Here is a 14,830-nt window from a genome sequence, read left to right on the forward strand (position 1 = left end):
TAACTGATTGCTTCCTATTTCTACTACTAATATTTTTCGAAAAATTGCAAAGAAACAACACAGTTAACGGATGTCAATTCGATTTGGGAGCAAAATGGCTGCAATTGTCAAAAAATTCGTCTGTCGAGCAAACCTCTTCTGATTGAATCATGACTCAGGCATATGTTAGTTTTATTTTTACATGTTCACAAAATGGGATTTCAGTTATTGAAATAATAAACACTGCACTTAACAACAATATTAACAACTATTGATTTACACCGTCTCTTATTTACAATTATCAGGTGTTTACCTGCAATATTGCCAGCTCGTTAAAACGATGTTATTTCGAAAAAACTGCACTGCAAAGTTTACCGAAAAAGTGTAAAAAGGTGAATACTCCCTGTGTAGCAGGACCGCATAAACGCTGAACCATGGTTCAATTATGTACAGGTTGGCTCATCTCATCAGCTGATTTTATTTATGTCATTGCATGGTCGAAGGGATTGTCAAAAGTAGATGGCAAACTCAAAATGAAACCAACACATTGGCAACATTTTACTTACGCATACAAAAACTGCTAAGTTTTATGTTTCCATTCCATACCATTCGCACCAACACCTATACACAGATTTTGACAATTTGAACAGACATATTTTGTTGCTTTACAGATGAGCCAACCTGTATATAGTTGAACCATGCGCTGAACTCTTCTATCAAAGTAATATGTGGTTATACTGGCTACGGATGGATTGACAGTCTCAGTGAATACGTGGTGAGTACGTACCCTGCAAAAACGCTCGCGTCAATCCACGTCATTTGACTAGTCATTTTACAGTCATAGGTTATATTCATAGTCACATTTGCATGGACGTGGGTAAGTTTTGTGACCAAATTTTTTGTAGGGTAATGACTACGTAAGAGGACAAACGCGAATACGTAAGAAGTTATAAAATACGAATTCTGGGTGAATGTGAATGTGAGTGAATGCGACGCAAACATTCACGGTGGCATACATAATACGGGCCTATGTTCAAAAACATGAAAAAGCAACATAAGTATCGCTGTAAAAAGTAAAAACTAGTAGTATCGTTTGGCACAGATAAGGTATGTTCAAACTAATAGCAGTTACAGGTTGAATTGCAACCCTGCTAGCTGTTGTTGTGTTGTGTATGTCCAATTAAAATAAGTGTGGGAAAACAATAACTGGAAGCCGGAGCAATTAAAGTTAAAATATTATTCAAAATTCAGTGAAAAACACAAAATAAAAAGAAATGAGTGACTTAAAACCGGAAAAAATGTAAGTAAATTTATAAGTTTGTTTACTTATATGAAGCGTGCATGCTAGGTAAAGGGCTACAACAGCGGCTGACTACTAATAACCGTCCATAAACATCGGTAGTGAGCGGAATACGACTTAAAATTCGTCAAAAATTATCGGGAGAGGTGTCCAAAGACGCGCTATAAACCCAGGAAAAAGAATCGGAAAGCGGAAATTTAAATTTTATTTCCTTACAGCGAAAGAACTTTGAAAATGTTCATGTGGTTGTAATTTTGATGTTTTTTGCCCACAAAAAAACAGTGTGTAAAAGTGTTTTGCGCGGGTGTAGTTTTGACGTCCAAACCGGTGTTGGACCCACCCTGGGTAATTTTTAAATTTTTGCAGAGAGGTGTTCTGCTCAAAAATACTATGGATCCCATCGGAGCGCTCCTGGGCAATTTTTAAGTTTTTTGGAAATATCTTTTGACAAATCAAATTTTTAATTTCCTCTTTCGGGGTCGTCGTCCTGGGCGCAAAACGCGTCTTTTGACAGTCATCCCGATATTTTTAGACGAGTTTTAGCAGTTGTGAGATAAAGTAAGGAATTACGCCCAGCAAATTTAAGGGTAATAGTCTAGAACGGGGTTGACTATTAATACGTATCCAAAAATATCGAGAGAGGTTTCAAAATACGCGTATTGTCCTCGACAAAAATAATAAAAATAATAAAGAAAATTTGTATCTCTGTCCAGAGATGTTTGCAGTTGAAGTTGACAGGGTATTTTTTAAGCGCATATTAGCAGTCGACCCCTGTTCTAGACCATTATCAATTTACGACTTGCAGTAATATGCTTAGACCGAAGAGTTTGAAATACACATGATATAATTTATAATTTTACAGGTATAAAAAAACTACTAATCAACAATTCGACATTCTCTCCAAGGAAATGGAAAGAAATGTTGATATAGCCCTGTGTATGGCGGTAGCAAAGCCGTCTTTGATCGGAAGTGGGAGGAGATAGCGGTGAAGCTAAATTCGGCCGGACCCCCAAGCCGAAGTGTGAATGAGTGGAAGAAGGTAAGTCATGCGTTTGTTGAGATAGAGAGTTTTGGAAAGGGCAGCCGATATAAGGTGATATTTAAATATAGAGCTTTGAAGTTTTTTTTTTTTTGAAAAATGAACGCGGTCATTAATCAATTTTTCTGAATTTTATCCTGTCTATTAAGTAATAACAACGCCAAACTTTTTTTAACAGCTAGTTTCCATACTATAAATCGAACGAAAAGAAAAATTTCTAAGAATAGAAATGAGATTCGCACTACTGGAGGTGGTCCATTTTGTGAAAGTCCGTTGACAGCAATGGAACAGACCATCGACCAAATTGTCAATTTGACCACATCGGTGGATTCAAGTAGTCGTAACTTTGGTGTGGAACCATCGCAAGCCGCTATTTCGGCGCAAAGTTCATCACAAATCGCCATTCAAATCTCGACCCAGGATGCAGTTCAACATGCAATGGAACGCGCCATTCAGTCGTCTGATCCTACAATCGAATGTGGACAGGCGTTATCATTGCACATACCAAGCAACGACAATAGTAACTTAACTCCACCAGAAACCCAACAAATCTATAACAAAAAGAAATCAGGACAGCGTAAACGGAGAAGAACGGAGTTATTAGAAGAAGCACAAGGACAATCGCTTACTGTTGCAGGATTAAATTTAGAGAGTCTGTGCTTTTCCCATGGCCAGCTATATGTTGCCTGCTCTAGAGTTGGAACGCCAAAAAAACTTGTTTATATTTGCACCGAACGAATAACTAAAAATATTGTGTACCCACATGCATTACAATAACATACAATAATAAAATGTTTTAAACGAAAATTTCAACAAATATGCGTACAAAATGCAATTCAATTTACAGAACAATAAACTAAATTATCAACAAACAAAACAGAAAAAATTACATCAGTATTAATAATCCGAAGACAAAATTTTAAAGCGTTCAAAAGATATTAACGAAAACCCGAAAATTGACCCGCGGGTCCCTCCGAAAACGGGGTGGGATCCATAGTATTTTTGCGCAGAACACCTCTCTGCATTGGCGGCCTTCGGCCGCGCTTATAAACAATTACCCTGGGTGGGTCCAACACCGGTTTGGAGACCAAAACTATATCCGCACAAAACACTTATGATCACAATTCTTTTTGTGGGTACCACAACATGACAACAACCACATGGTATCGCCAATTTCAACAGCAAATATCTTCGGACAGAGATACAATTTTTCTTTTCCGCCGGATTATTATTGTCGAGGTCAATACGCGTCTTTTTACACCTCTCTAGATATTTTTGGTAGCGTATTAGCAGTCGACCCCTCAACTAGACTTTTACCAACTTTGGATACAGTCAACCACGGCACGATACTGCAAGACTCGGAAGGCTCTCCTATTCCTCCTAGTCTCAAAAAGTGGACCGCCAATTATATGTCTGGCCAACAGCCTTCGATGCAATTCAGGAACGTAACCTAAACCCAAAAGAATAAAACAAGGGGTACACCAGGGTGGTTTCCTATCTTCGCTTTTGTCTATCTTCCACCTATCGAAACTCCCTTCGCCACATACATGTCCTCAAGAGAGATATCATATTGATAGTATATAATAATAATAATTTATTTATTTACGGTCTTTAAGACCTAGTTCAAGGTAAAAAAAAAAATATATATATATATATATATAAATAAATTGTATACATTAAATGCTTAATGACTTACAGTATAAAAATAATTTTGCTTTAAACTTATTAATATTTTCACAGTCTTTTATCGCATTTGGTAATTCATTGTACTTTTTATAACCTATATATTCTAAAGTCTTCTTCGCGAACACCGTTCTTACTCTAGGCAGTCTTATATTTCCGCTGCTTCTAGTTCCATAGTTATGTATTTCATGATTAAAATGTATTCTCCCGTTCAGATAATTCGGTGTTATTCCTAATTTCATATGATGTATAAATTTCAATGTGAAATAATATATCGACTGTTTTACACTGAGCCAGTTTAACATATTTAGCATTGTAGTTTTTGGTGTTCTAAGCGAACATTTTAAAATTAATCGCATTGCCTTGTTTTGTTGTATCTGCAGTTTTTTTATTTGTGTGTCATTTGCTAATAGCAGGATTGTTGGACAATAGATAAAGTGCGGTTCAATAATTGATCGATACACTAATAATTTGTGTCGTTGACTAATATATTTACAAGTTCTGTACATAAAACCAATTTTTTTTGCAATTTTGTTTTCTAAATAATTTATGTGTTCTCCAAATCTAAGGTTTTTGTCGATCCAGACTCCTAGGTATTTGATCTTGTCTACTTGCTGAATTTCAACATTTCTTATCTTCAGAGTAATATTGCTAAGGGTATTGGCACCCATAATGCTTTGATTTTTGCAAAATATCATACTTTTGGTTTTATCCACGTTCACTTTCAACTTTCTATGGCATAGCCATTTGTAAAGGGAGTCTAAGTCTTCTTGCATTTTCGATACCGCAAAGCCCTCACTTCTTTCACTAATGGTTATCAATGCATCATCCGCAAATAGTCGAATATTGCAATATTTCAAGCATTCTTTAATATCGTTAATATATATTGTAAACAATAGCGGTGCCAATACTGAACCTTGCGGTAGCCCAATATGTACATCAGCAACCGGTGAAACTGCACTTCCAATTATCGTCTTCTGTTTTCTATTACTCAAATAGCTTCTGAACCATTCCAAGGATTTTCCTCTTATCCCATTATTAAACATAACATTCAGCAGTTCCTCTCTATCCACAGTTTCAAAAGCACGTTTTAAGTCTAAAAAGACTGAGATCACAACTTTCTTATCAGTTATATCCTCTTTCCATTCCGCAATAACCATATTCAGTGCGGTTTCGCAAGAATGGCTTTTCCTAAACCCAGATTGTTCAGGTATAATAATTTGGTATTTATCTAGATATGCCACTAATTGATTTTTAACCACCGTTTCCATAATTTTTTCATCTGCGGGTAGCGTATTAATTGGGCGCAGTTCCTCTGGCCTTACTGTATTTTTGACTTTTTCCGCAGGTACTATAGTTGATACTTTCCAGCAATTTGGAACAATGCTACTGTTTATTGATTCATTTATTATATCTTTGTAGAAGTGAGCAATGTAAATCATGGCATCTTTAAATACCCCCTCCGACAAAAGCTTTTTTCCACCATATTTGTTTCTAAAAGATTTAGAAATGTTCATTATATCATCTAACTCTACGTCGGTGAATTGAAAAGTTTCAATTGCATTATTTACACTTGTTTCTGCCGCAATCGGAATTATTTCAATGCTATCATTAATTTCAGCTATGCTCTGTATAAAAAATGTATTTAGGGCATTGGCTATATCGTATTCCTTCTCGAGGCATTCACCGTTAATTACTATTTTGCTAACGACCTTTCTGTCATCGGTGAGCTCAGCAAGATGTTTTAAAGACTTCCACATCCGCTTCATGTCTCCTGCACTATCGAGCACTTTATCTTCCATATATTTCTTCTTTTTATACATAACAGTTTTTTTATATCTTTTTTTTATGCCATTATAATCCACCCAGTTGCCAGTATTTCTAGCAGTATTATAGAATTCAATTTTTCTTTTGTGCAGTTCCCTTAGCTCACGGTCATACCACTTATTCCTCAGTTGTATTTGGATCCTCTTCTCATACGTCAATGCTTGCATAGCTCCAGTTAAAATATTGTTCAGGATCTCAGTTCTACGTTCTATTCCTACATGAGACACAGAGCTAAAGTCGCACGTTCGCAGCAGATTTAAAAGATTTTCTGCGCTATAGTACTCCCAGTTGGTGACAGTAGCAACTTTTCTCATTTTGCAATATTTAGCTGTTGGTACTTTGAAATGAATTGTTTCATGATCGGAAATTTTATATCCACTTACATGTTCAGTTTTAACTTGCTCATTATTGCTGAAGAGCAAGTCTATTTTCGTAGAGGAGTGCTCAGTTATTCTTGTGTTGAAATTTATTCTTTGTACCATAGCCATTTGTGCAAATAAACTTATAAGCTGGTTTGAGTATGTTGATGATATATTCATATTAATGTTAAAATCTCCAACTATTATAATGTTGTCAGATTCCCTGAGGTGTTCATTGATGACATTGTTTAAGTATGTCATGAAGTCAGCATCACTGCTATTTGGTGAGTGATAGAGTACACCAATTTGCCATTTTAACGCATATTTTTTAAGTTTTATGACAATGCACCACACATTCCTGTCAATAGCTTTATTACACACTATGCTATATTGTAAATTTTCATGTACATACATTAGAACACCACCTGTATGTCTACTGTGGGAATCGCAGCGGATGAATTTATATGTGGAAATGCATAGCTCAGAATCCATGATTTTATCTGTTGTACATGTTTCCGCGCATAAAACAATGCTGGGTTTTTTTATTTCTATAAGATGTTCCAGCTCTAGCTTATTTGCTGTAATACTATTAATATTAAGATATATACAGTCCAAGTTGAGCACTTTGTTACGCAGGTTTGTTTTAGTTTTTGACTTGTGCTTTGTGGTTACAGATTCCCTCGTTGGTTGCTAATAGCCAATCTTCCTCTTCCTTGCTATGAGCTTTTGTTGATACACAGGACACATTCTGTCCATGGAATCGTGATTTTCGTCCAGTCCCAAATTTAATTCTTTATTTGCCCTGATGCAGTTGATGCATTTATTTATTGCTTCTTTATTGCATACCACATATTTGTGCTCACCCAAGCATTTCGTGCATACTTCTTTTTCTTTGCAGTCACTGGCTTTGTGATTGAAGCCTTTGCATTTGAAACAACATAGTACTTGCACTGCATCATATACTCTGCACCGCTCCCAGCCTACATTGAGCCTTTCTCCGGCTAGTATATTCATAAAAGCTTCAACCTCCACTTCAAGTACGGCATTATAGTAAATTTTCTCATTTTTTTTAACTTCATACTGCTTGACAATTTTTATATCTGTTTCGGATAGACAATTATTCTGACGTTTAATTCTCTGGGTAAGCTCATCATTATCATACTTGAAATTTATACCAGTTACAATAACGGTTGGTTTCACTTTCATAGGAATCTTCACATTGTAGTTATTTCCGAGGCTGTTCTCAATAGCATTTTTTATTTTCTCACGATCATGGTCATTTGCACTCTCTACAATCACTACACCGCTTTGTCTTGCTACTATATTTGTAATTTGTAGCTCCTTTGGATCGACATTCAAGTTTAGATCATTTTTGGTTTTTTCAGCTCCTTGCTTTGTATTTGGCTTAACTATTAAGGGAACAACTTTTCTAATCTCTGGCAACGCTTTTGTTACAGCTGCATACGATGCCTTGGCTTCAACATTGCTGTTTCTCTTTATTTCTGTGCATATTTTTTTATTTTCATTACTAATTGTTTCAATCATTTTCTTATTGTCATTTTTATTGCTTTTTAACTCTTCGCATACTTGCTCACTGCTTCGCTTGAACCCTTCTGCTATTTCACGGATTTTGTTTACTTCTTTCACACTTCTTTCGCAAGATTCTTGAGCTTTTTGCTTTGCTTTGATTCTTTCACTAAATGCAACTTCCACTGCTTTAAGTACTTGTTTAATCTCTCGCTCATTTTTCTTTAGTGAATTATCAAACTCACTTCTATACTCTGCTAATTGTTGTCCATTCTGCTTTACCACCATTTGCATGTCTTTAAGGATGTCATCAACGTTATGTACATACTGCACACAGTCAGTACACATAAACCTAAGCATCTCACATTCTTCAAGTTTGGTGACGCTGTATTGATCCAAGCCTGAGCATTTTGTTGTTAGGTGGTAATATTTACCACACACCCCTTCACACCGAATTTTTGACGCTTCTCCTCGTATATTACTTTTGCATTTGTCACATTTTTTCTCCATTCTTCTTTACACATATACAAAATTTATTATAAAAGTAGTTTACAATGTTTTTGCATCAAATAACTGCAGAACATTTATGTCCGCTAATTGTAGTTGAATTTTAGAGTTTTTATGTATATTTCTCACAAATATTTAGTGCGTATAACTAATTTAAAAAGATTTTAGAATATGCGCATATTTTTCACCGCTTTCTTTCACCGTTTCTTTCACGTATAATAGTGAGCAGAGATTTGGACATTTTCGTCCAGGTGTAATAAGTGACAAGCTACAGGCAGCACTTGGTTTAAACCGTGCAGAAATTCCATTCTTTTTCTATCGTATGAGAAAGCTCGGCTATCCGCCTGCCTGATTGGAGGAGGCTAAAGTGGAACACTCAGGCATATCACTTTTCAAAAAATTAGTAATATGTTTGTTTTTTTTTATATAAATTTATTTTCCCATGTTCACAAAAAGTTAAATATTGCAATAAAGATGTATGAAGTCTGAAGTTCCTTCACATTTACAAACGCATCATCTTGGTTGATTGTGGCGATGTTATTGGAATGCATAAGCTTGTGTTAAACGCGTCATTGTACTGCGGCCATTATGCGATTTAATTATTTATTTACACTGTTTTCTTTATTTTTGTCAGGTGTTTCCCTGCAATATTGCCAGCTCGTTAAAACGATATTACTCCGAAAAAATTGCTCTGCAAACTTTTCCGAAATAACAAAACTAATAAGTGGCTATACTGGCTACGTATTGGGCTTGACAGTCTCAGTAAATACGCATGTGATTTGTGAGGAAGCATGATGGAACTTTTGAAGGTGGCGCATTGCGCATGTAAACATTAGTTCAGCTGTTTTTATGGGCAATTTTTACGTCATTTTCCTTTAGCTCTTGTTTTTTTCTCTTTCTTTCATTCGCTGAAGCAGTCAAGTATGACGTAGATGTGCACTCCCCAAAGCCTTCGGGGAACAACCTTATCGCTACAACAAGAACAACAACAACGTAGATGCGCAGAACGAAGCAATTTAGAACTCATGAATGCACAATCTGTTAAATCTCTATTGGTATCTGGTTCACGTTTCATTGGAACACGAGGAATAAATCCGCAATAGATGCTTAATGCCGCGTCAGATGATTATCCCATGTTCATGAATTTTGATATAGAAACGATTATCGTCACAATCGCATCGTTTTAAGTGTTAATGGTTGAATTTCGTTTCGTTAATTTAGTCCTTAAACGAAACGAAACTATTTTGATAAGTTATTTTTGCGCTTTAACGAAACGAACAAGATTTGAATAGTTTGTTAAGCATCTCTGCCAGAAAGTGGTGCCGCTATATATCGGACGATACATAACGGTAGACTCCCTTGCCAAAAACGTAATGTACAAATAATTAATGACTTATGTTATTGAAACTAAGAAGACGGTGAAGTTCACCGTAACATTATATAATGGCAGTGCAATAAACATTACGGCCATGGAAGTACAAACTCATTTATAAACGTTTTTCCGTTTACGTTTTTGCGGTGAATATTTTACCAAATATAACCAAATTTCAGACTATGTGTTTATTTTTGGAAATCTATTTGAAAATAAAAAATCAAACACAAGCAAACAGAAAAACAGAAGGTCGAATACATTATAATTTAAAATTTTCTGACTGTTGCTTATCCAGAATTAACCTCGACCAAAATAAGGTAGGTATACCCTTTAAGGGCCCATTACTGATACTTAGCATAGATTTGAATTGACTTGGCGTAAACTTGGCAACTTATCCACGACTATACTCCACTTAGCGCATACAATCTGGTATCATAATCAGCTTTGAAATTTATTTTTAAATGTCAATTTGTATGACAAAATGTCAAAATGAAATGGAAACAAACAAACGGCATCTCATAATGTAAACGTCACTTAGAACTTACATAGAAAATCAAAATTCAACACACTTCCAAGTCAAGAGTTCCCAAGTTTTGAACAATTAATAACATGCAAAGTTCATTTAACAGAACTGTAAGTGACATTTCTCAAGTCAAATCAAGTCTATGCTAAGTATGAGTAATGGGCCTTTTACTCTCACATGACACCAACTTGGCCATTTATGGAACATCTTTGCCGATTATTCAATGGTTTGTCAATGTTCACTCAATGACTTGTCAATGTATGGCGGCTTGGAAGAATGTTTTGGAACTTTTCAAAATTTGTACACCACAAATTACCTTTAATTATGACCTCTTTGTGGAGGAGCAGAATTATTTTGAAGAAGCTTTTGAGGCCTATGAAAATATACTGTAACGAATTTACTGAAATTCCGCGTATTTAAAATCTTCTACTAACGTTCGAATCACTAAACTGTTGAATAAATAACTACATTATTCACTAATGCAAAATGGCCTTTATTAAAGTACTTCACAATAACACTTATACTTCGCAACTGATAGCTTGCTTAAATGAAACTGATTGTCGTGCCTCAACTGTTGCTGATTTTTATACTGTTTGGTTTCCTCGTTGACATATTTCTAGGAGCTTCTTTTTCTAGAATTTACTAGTAGTTATCAGCTATAAATTTCTCAGTTATTACTACAGATGCACGATTTTATAGCTTCTCTCATAGCCCATGCGCGTGTATATGTGAGCGATACTTGCACAAATGATTGCATACTTTTGGGAGTATCTCAGATATATGCATGTGTTTGTGCGTTAAGGCTCCATTACTGATACTTAGCATAGACTTGACTTGACTTGGCGTAAACTTGGCAACTTAGCCACGATTATACTCCACTTAGCGCATACAATCTGGCATCATAATCAGGTTTGAAATTTACTTTTAAATAAATGTCAATTTGTATGACAAAATGTCAAAATGACGTGGAAACAAACAAATGGCATCTCAAAATGTAAACGTCACTTGGAACTTACATAGAAAATCAAAATTCAACAGACTTCCAAGTCAAGTTAAGTGTTGCAAAGTTTTGAGTAATCAGTAACATGCACTGTTCATTTAACAGAATTGTAAGTGACAGTTCTCAATTCAAGTCAAGTCTATGCTAAGTATCAGTAATGGAGCCTTTACTCTCCGCTGCTCGTACGTACATATGTGTAGACATAATTACTGATTCGTTTATGTAGATACAAGTGACTGCTTGCTTTATTGTTGTTGTGGCTTCATTTGCTTAGCACCAAACTAGTGATGTGAGTATCACTTAGTGTCACTAATATTCGTCACAATACTTATTAGTCATTCAAGTGGCTAAACGTTCATGTTATTTGGAGTGCCTATTTGACCAAGTTTCTGAAACGTTATGACAGTATAGCGGCCTGGAGAATCGAGGTTAAGACTTGTGTTAATGTTATTTTCTCTTGCTTGATAAAGTGTAAAGTGCTCTGTACTGTAGACTTAATGTAAAATGGATTGCCCTTGCAATCATTGTTTACTACACCTATCCCCAGATTTACACGGAAGATCGGTTCCAGACAAAACCGTGTAAAGTGAAATCTTCGTTTTCCTATACAAAAACCGTGTAAAGCGTAAAAACTACCCGATTCAGTCATTTATTTAAATAAAACAATACTAAAACATCTTAATGAAGGTTCACGAAAAGATAATTTAATCCATAACTTACCAGTTCAAACCAAAAAAACTCTCAATAATAGTAAAAATTATGGCTTTTTGTTCAAATTTTCATCAAGCGATTTTCCTTCCACATGAACTACATATGTACTCTGCGTCTGGTTTTGTACATACATATTCACAATAAGGGGAATCCCTCAATATTGCAATCAGTGTTGCCAAGGGAACTCAAAAAGGTTTTTAATGATTTGTGAATCATCGGAGTTTTTCAAATTTTGCTGATTTATGAACCGTGTAAAAGCGAAATCGTGTAAAACAAGTACCGTGTAAATCGGATGATAAGTGTATAAAGTTTGGCAGCTTAAATTGGGGTTATGTTGCGAATAGAGTGGAAGGCAGTGAAATAGGCAGTCGAATAACATATAATGAAGGAATGGTGTTCGGAGTTTTTTCAAAGATAAAAAAAAAGTGATAAAAGCTTTAATATAAACAAAAACATTGGCCCCTATTATGAGCATCTTTCGATCTTCGACTGTGGTCGAAAGAGCTGATCGAACGAATTTTCATTCGGTATTATGACGCACGTTCGATGAAGGCAAGCATTATTGTGAATTTCGATAAATTCAAAAGTTCACAATAACACATTTCCTTCAGCTGTCAAATAAAATAAAATAAATAGACAAAAGCAGAACTAGTTATTAAATGCAAATATTGAAAATAAAAGTATGACTACGACGGAATTGTGGTTTTATGATTCGTCAGATGAAGAGAAAAGCTTACGCCACCACATAAGTGTAGCTTTCTAAATAAGTTGTTAAATTGTTGAAATTATAAGTTTTGTTTATAGATTTATTCAAAACTTCAGACTGCCCAAAGAAGCGTTCATGGACTTGTTGTCCAGCACAGATGAACTGCTTCAGCACTGCACAAGAGCCAATCATATTCCTAATATTCTAAAATATGCAACAGTTCTCCGATTTTGTGCTCGGGGATCCTACCAACTGAGCATTGGAAACGAAAATGCATTCGTACTTGCCCAGCCGAATGTGTCTGTGGTACTAACAGAGGTGTTGAATGTCTTGGAAAATTTTATTTGTGAAAGATGGATAAAATTCAATTATGAGGAGGCTGAGCTACATCAATCAAAGTTGCATTTCTATAATGTTAGCAGAATTCCAGGGATCATTGGCTGTGTTGATGGCACACACATTAAAATTGTTGCTCCCAAAAAAGAATTACAGAATTTATATTACAACAGAAAAGGATTCTACAGCATTAATGCTATGATTGTAAGTATACCATTTTGATATTAGTTTCAGGTTGTAAATACATAAGTTTACATCTTTATACAAATATTTTTTAGGTTTGTGACCATTCTATGACTATACGATACATAAATGCAAAATATCCGGGAGCAACACATGATTCTTGTGTGTTCAATATGCCGGCCTTGAAATCACATTTGGAACAGCAAGAGCCCTTCACTACACACCAGAAAAAGCAATACAAATTATAAACGTGTGTGCGGCTTTGCACAATACAAATTTCTGTAGAAGAGTTATCTAATGAAGAGGACGACCATAATATCCCATTCGCCGAAATTGAATCCACAACCAACTCGGAAGCAGAAGAAATCAGAAACTAAATATTGCGAGTTTTGTAGATACTTCATTTTATTGAAATAAAAAATTCATATACATGTATATATATAAAAAAATATTTGGTAAATTCATTGTGGTTCTTAAAAGCTAAAGATTTTCAGTTTTCATAATACAGTCTTAAATTTTATTATAAATTTGGTATAAAAAATATCACTTCAGTTTCATATGTTTGTTTAAAAAAAAAAAAATCAAGTATTGTTCAGCACTTAAAGCATAAATTTGTGATGACCTTATTTTTTCATTTGGCTTTTGTACAACTCCAGCTTTTCCTGTTTCAATTTCAAAAAATCGCGTTTATAATAGTACTCCAAGCTATACGTTCTGTTTGCATACTTTTCTGTCTCAAGAGCACTTTTTTTGATCTCTTCCAATGTTTTCAGCATCTCTTAAACATTTTTTTGATTTTCTGTCTGCTCTTGCAATAGTTTGAGCCTATCGTTTTTGCTGCACTTTTTCGATTTGCTTTTCGTGGCCTCTCCTCATCAGGTGCACCACTTTGTCCACTTACTTCCAAATTCTTATCCGATTCTAAGTTATCACTATATAATCGCTCCACAATCATATCTTCACATTCTTCATTCGCATTAGTACTAAGGCCATGCTTTTGTCCAGGTGGATCTACACTGGTCTGAAGACTTAACAAACCCATTATAGACTCTTCTGAATGCGTAAAGATATTTAACCTGTTTGGTCCACCACCAGTTGCACGGTATTCCACTATGTTCTCCGACAATTTTGTTTTTGTTTTTGACTTCATGTCAGCCCACACCTGAGACGACAAAAATAAAGTTGTATTATACAGAATTGACTTCTATGGTTCTTTAGTTCACCTTAATCCACTTTTCCGTCGTTCTTACTGGTGGTCCTAAACAGTTCAGCTCCACTTTTTTGTCACCTGAACCTTTGTGCAAGTTCATTTTGCTATATGGGAATTTTTTTCCATAATTGAAACCAGTCTTTCAAGCTGTTGTTTTGTACTCACGACCTTGGACCTATATAAAATTAATTCAAATATTTTAAAATTACTACTAGGTAGTAAAAAATTAGAACATAAATACAAAAAACTTACATTTTAAACAATTCTTTTTCTGTTCGATACAGCGTCGACAACAAATTTCTATTCGCTACAAAATTCGGTACACAACGAAAATTTCGACAGAGATGAAGTGTCATAATACCAACTTCTAATTCGATTTTCGATGTTCGATAGCCAACGAAGATCGAAGATCGAAAGATGCTCATAATAGGGGCCATTGTTTTAATAACAACAAAAACGCCTTATGTATTCTATATACATAAATTCGTAAGGATTATCTCACTTTAAAATTTGAGCTAAATAATCTAAATTTTTTTTGAAACTGAGTCGATAACTGTGCGTGTGAATG

At 35.1% G+C, this 14,830-nt stretch overlaps 1 long non-coding RNA gene across 1 annotated transcript; it reads left to right on the plus strand.

The window, feature by feature from the left end:
* Nucleotides 1-1,153: 1,153 nt before the first annotated feature.
* On the plus strand, nucleotides 1,154-3,272 carry LOC137249072 (uncharacterized). The gene is made up of 3 exons (XR_010952246.1): nucleotides 1,154-1,279; nucleotides 2,142-2,318; nucleotides 2,497-3,272. It is a non-coding gene; the product is annotated as an uncharacterized lncRNA (long non-coding RNA).
* The last annotated feature ends 11,558 nt before the right edge of the window (nucleotides 3,273-14,830 follow it).

Source organism: Eurosta solidaginis, chromosome 4 (assembly GCF_040869045.1).
Source record: "Eurosta solidaginis isolate ZX-2024a chromosome 4, ASM4086904v1, whole genome shotgun sequence".
Taxonomy (NCBI): Eukaryota; Metazoa; Arthropoda; class Insecta; order Diptera; family Tephritidae; genus Eurosta; species Eurosta solidaginis.